The 5,688-nt window shown below is 33.6% G+C and overlaps 1 non-coding gene across 1 annotated transcript; it reads left to right on the top strand.

Moving 5' to 3' along the window:
• Positions 1 to 362: 362 nt before the first annotated feature.
• On the top strand, positions 363 to 525 carry LOC111766318 (U1 spliceosomal RNA). Its single transcript, XR_002798399.2, has one exon. It is a non-coding gene; the product is annotated as a U1 spliceosomal RNA (small nuclear RNA).
• Positions 526 to 5,688: the final 5,163 nt, after the last annotated feature.

Below are 5,688 nucleotides of genomic sequence, written 5' to 3'. Positions count from 1 at the left end.
TGGGAACAAGGGTAAGTTTAAACAGAAACAGTAGCTTTGACATATCCAGCTGCCATATACTATTTCAGTTTTATTCCAGAATCAAAGTGAAAGCTGACTTGAAAAGAACTTATAATTATTCTAGATTATTATTTTACTATTAAATGCTGACATCTTCGGCAGTACCCTCTCCCACTGTAAGATGAAGTAACACTTCTGTCTCTTTTACCTGATTCTCTGTCTCTGTACAAGAGTATTTGGTGAGAATCATATTTTCGTCCAGTCAAAAAGTATTTATTGATAGACTGCTATGTTCAGGATGCACTACTATATGCCAGAAAATAAAGAATATAAAATAAAAAAGGATTTTAAAATTCAGTCTCATACTTACCTGGTAGGGGAGATACCATAACCATGAAGGTGGTGTTCCCAGGACAAGACTTGTTCACTATACTCCAGTTGTGCTGGCCCCTGTGATTGCCCCAAATGTGGGAAACTGAATTGCATAATTTGTGGTAGTGGGAGACCTCTGTTTGCACTTTCCACTGCTTAAAAAAACAAAATTCTGTTTCATATTTTTATCACCAAATAAGGTAAAAGATGAAAGAATTTACAAAGGATTTTCATAGAGTCAGATTTTATCTAAATACTCTATTAATCCTACATGTAAACTCACTTCAGAGGAGGAAGAGGTAACTTCATTTGGTTGTGGTTAGGAAACTCTTCTTCTAAGAGGTGACCTTTGTTTCTAAGCTTTGCCTTGTTAAAGTTTGAACAGGAGGGCTGTAATTATACAGGGTGAGGTTTTCTCTTTATTTATGCTCAACTTTGTTCTCCAGAATCACCAGGTAGCCAAGCAAGTTAACTTTATTGTTATTATCATTCACACCTGCAGACACTGCAAAGAGGGGATGGGGGGTGGGTGGAGTAGTCACAATAGGATGCCAATGTTCTTTAAGTTCCAAATCTTTGCTTGGATTGTCCATTTCTTGCTCATTTTTATAAGGATCTATATAGAAAAAAGGAAGTACTGCTTTTAATACTCTACTGTGGATGCAAGAAGGATTCTTAGCGCCAGAATGAATCCATATATAAAGTTTTTTGAATATCTCCTGTGTCAGGTGTCCTTCTACATAATCAGAATACAGAGATAAACAACACCAAAAATTGTTCCTGCACTCAAAGAGCCCATGTTCTAATAGGAGGAGGTGAAAAATATACAAATTCAAAAATGCGTATAATAATATCAGGTTCAAAAGAAATAGCTATTATAAGGAATTGAATGGATTGGAATGACAGATGCTATGGACAATATATGTACTGATAAAAGATTATGCAAGCCTTAGAGTGATTAAAAATTAAAGGCTAAATATGAGAGCAAGAAGAATTCCTTAATATCAAGAACTGTGAGAAATCTGAGATTTTACCTTACTTGTAAGATAATAAATTGGTTTGTCACAGTTTCATGTATGCTGATAGAAGCCAGAAGACTCCTGGGTCAAAGACAGGAATATTTTTACTCAAAGTAATAGAAGTAGCATGAGTATTGACATTTTTGCACCAGCTCCTTGAGTCCTAGCTCCCACAGGGTGACATGCATGATGAAAACCAAATGTCATGAGTGCATGCAGTGGGTTGTATTTCAGGAGAGGAACCTGTGTTTAGGGAACTCAGATCTTTTATAATGGGCATTAGCCACGCCTGTCCTTTATTTGGGAGGGAGATGGTTACTTCTGCCTTAAAGGCTACTCAAAAACATGATATAGTCCAGATCAAAGTTTAATCATTGATTTACTCCCAAGACATTCAGAAATATGAGAGACCCATGAAGAATTGCTTGCTAACACTTAGTGGTATATAAAAGGATCCTAATTTCCAAAATCAAAGACAAAAGTTGCTGAATATCAAGTCTTGGACTTATTTATATGAGAGAAGTTTTATTTCTCAAAGTCAGCAAGTCTGTTTTGCCACAGTCAAGGCCCTAATTGGGGGGCTGTGTGGCCTTGAGATATGAGGTGTGTCATCTGGGTTGATAGACTTGAAAATCTTGAATCCATGGTGCCCCTGAGCCTGAACCCTCTGGGCGCACAGGCATGGCCCACTCTTCTCTGCTAAACACTGATGTTAGCCCTTACAAGGAAGCAGAGGACTTTAACTTGCAAAATAGAATGCACCCCCCCACCCTTAGGATTTATTCCCACTTCTCCTTCTGGTCACTAAATCAATAATAGAATTAAGTCACTTAATATGGGAAGGAGAGAAGGAGACTTACTAATAAAGGAAAGGGACTACACTTTAATGAGCTTCAGTATCTGGTCAACATTGCAAAAATTACACAGGATTTGATGACTCGAAGGACTCATAAGACACCACAGGGTGCACACACATATAAGAAAAGTAGAAGATACAGTACAGCAGGAGAAGGAAAGCACCAATAAAACAACAGAGAGATCTCAGACTTGCAGTTGTATCTGCCTGGGCCCTTTCTTCAGTCATACAAGATGTGATCCATCTTCAGATCAGGAACTGTCAAGATGCACATGAGATACCTTGGTCTCAGGGATCCCAATGTACAAGTGTCTTTAGGAGACTTTTATGCCACACTAAAGTCAGGCTGAGTAACTCATTAAATCAAGTGCAAAATATCAGCCTATTCATTTTCATTGAACAATGTAGACAAGATTGTTCAGGTTACATCTAGTGGGATGTTTGAACTTTATTTAAACAATACTTTATAAATCTTGGCCAGGGTCATGAACATGGCTCCAGGTATTCCTGAGGAGAAGCATAGAGCTACCTCAGACTAGATGCAAGCTAAGTCTATTTTTAGAGAGTTCAACCACTCCATATAACCCCTAGCTAAGCATTCTTAAACATAATACTTGTCATCATTCTTCTTCCTGCATCTTTTACAACATGCCTAGGACAAAGAAAGAAAAAGGATTAAATACCAGAACAATAATGGATCAGCCATTGAAGATATTGCTTTAAAGAAGGGGTTGGTAAATTATTATCCTCAGATCAAATATGGTGCAAAGGCCTTTTTTGTGTAGCCCTGAAGAAAAGAATAGTTTAACATTTTAAAGGGGTTATTAAACAAGCAAACAAACAAAGATGAATAATGAAGACAGATCATAGTTGGCTATAAAAGTCCAAAATATTTACTCTGTTACTTTGTAAAGAAAAACAAACCATTGCTTTAAAGTAACATTTCAGTTTGGTAAGATGTCAAACTTTTGTATGGTTATTAACCTCCTTTACCTCATTTTACCCATTAAATTTGATGTTAATGCAAAGTGTCAACGGGTTTTTTTCAAAATAATTTTATTAAACCTGGAGTAAGAAATAAGATTAATTTAATTATAACAAAATATATCAAAATAATATATATTAATTACCAACTACATTTGGAGATTGTATTAAAACCTCTGCAAGATATTTTTCTTGATGATTAGCAAGAATATATACTTAAAGATAAAGAATTATACTTAATTAGTATCTAGTTAATTGCCATGGTCATTTTACAGTTTGAAGAATTGATGGAACAACTAGACCACCTAATCCTTACTCGTGGTCTATTAAACTTTTAGTGGCTACTTTATATGACTTCTCATTTTCCATTCCATTTATAATGAACTTTCTGAACATTTATGCCAATTTACTTGTCTTGAGATTTTTTTTTATACCTTTTAAACTTAGCTTCCCCCTTTTTAAAAAATGATTCTTTGTCTTCTAGTCCTTCCTATATGGGGAGTTTTTCTCTACCTCCTTAAGGGAAGGGTATCTACATATATTATTTTGAATTCTTCTAGACAGATTTTGTTTTCAACTCCCCATTTATATATTTGTTAAATCATTTCTCTATATATCAATTTGGATACCCTGATGGGTCCAAGAAAAGTTTTCATATTGTTCGTATGTTTCATATCAGAATTTTCTTGTTGTAAGGATTAAACAGTACATTTTGGAGCTGAAACCAGAGTTCCCTTTCTTCATTTTAATGTAAACCTGTAATCTTATGAATTTTCCTTTCAGCACCATTTGATATGTTGTATTTTCATTTCCTTTCAGCTATATGTATTTTTTTAAATTTCCTTATTTGAGACATCCTATAAATTATTTAAATGTGTTGTTTAATTTCACATATTTAGATGTTTTCCTATTGTCTTTTTTTATTGACTAGTTTGAGTTCATTATCTTTAGAGAATATATCCTTATGGTTTTGTTATTTTTTAATTTGCTCAGGATTTGATATGGCTGAGGATATGAACTATCTTCATGAATGTTCCATAGATATTTTAAAGATTTTATTCTGCTTTGGTTGTATATATGTGTATATAAATAAATAAATAATCATTTAGATCCTATTAGATGATTTTGTACTTCAGATCCTATAAATCCTTGTTCATTTTCAGTTTAGTAGTTTTACCAGTTAGTGAGAAGACAATGTTGAAGTTCCAACTATGATTATGGATTTTCTTGTTTCAGTTCTATCAGTTTTTGCTTCATGTCTTTGAGGATCTGTTCTTTGGTGAATATGTATTTAAGATTGGTATGTGTTTGGGATTGATACACTTTTCATTATGCAATGTACCTCTTTATCTAAAGTAATATCTTTTGCTCTGAAGTCTACATTATCAGATATTAATATAACCACTCCTGCTTTCCTTTTTTAGATTAATATTTGTATGTGATATTTTTCCTTCTGTTATTTTCAACCTATGTCATTGGATTTGAAGCAAATTTTTGTAGTTAAAATATTTTGGGGTGTGTGTAGTTTCTTCATTTTGCCTGTCTTTTGATTGGTTTATTTAAAGCATTTCAATTTAAAGTAACTATTGATATGTGAGTGCTTAAGTTTGATGTTTTATTATTTACTTTGTTTGTTTCCTCTGAAATGTCATGTAGAAGCTCCTAAAACTCAATGAACTCCCCAACAAAGATAATAAATTTAAAATAATAACTGCATTCCAGGAAATGTGCCAGAATACATCTCAGATTAGTGATGCCTTAAATTCTAGAAGACATAAGTGTAATGATCCCCAACACATTCCCAATAAATTTACACATCTGGTCACAAGATTAAAATAACAAATTTATCATGGAAGATATCAGTGGACTACCTTAAACTAAACCAAGTAATCACTGTAATTGCAGCTGATATGCCAGATACGGTACCTTTTATAGAACAGATCAATAAAGATAAAAATTTCATAATAAAAAAATTCCATAATAAAAAAATTAACAAATTGGTATTAACTTGGAATAGACAACAATATACATTTATGCTGGTACCTAAAAGTTATGTTAATTCTCTATTCATCATTCATAATATAATCTAAAGTGAACTTGACCATCTGGATAATTTGCCAAATGTAACAGTTAGTTGATTACATGATCTTAATCATACAAGATAAACAAGAAATTTCAAGTAGGCTGGTAAAATCCAGGTGCTCCAGAGAGTGAGCAAAACCCTTAGAAGATTCAAGAATCTTTCCCATATGTTAAAGTTTTAAGGTCTAATGGCCTGGGACATGCTGGGACATGCACTTTGACATAAAGATCAAATAATTGCATGTTCTTCTTCCCAATAAAATCACTGGTAAGCCAATTTATGTTCAGAGGAACTATTTTCCTCATTAGGCAAAAGTGCTTCAATCCACTTACTGGATGAACTGTAAGGAGGAAGCTTTGAGTACAAACAGAAGC

The sequence above is a fragment of the Dasypus novemcinctus genome, chromosome 4 (assembly GCF_030445035.2).
Source record: "Dasypus novemcinctus isolate mDasNov1 chromosome 4, mDasNov1.1.hap2, whole genome shotgun sequence".
NCBI lineage: Eukaryota > Metazoa > Chordata > Mammalia > Cingulata > Dasypodidae > Dasypus > Dasypus novemcinctus.
Note: the sequence above shows the minus strand (reverse complement) of the source record. Positions and strands in the feature narration are given on the sequence as shown.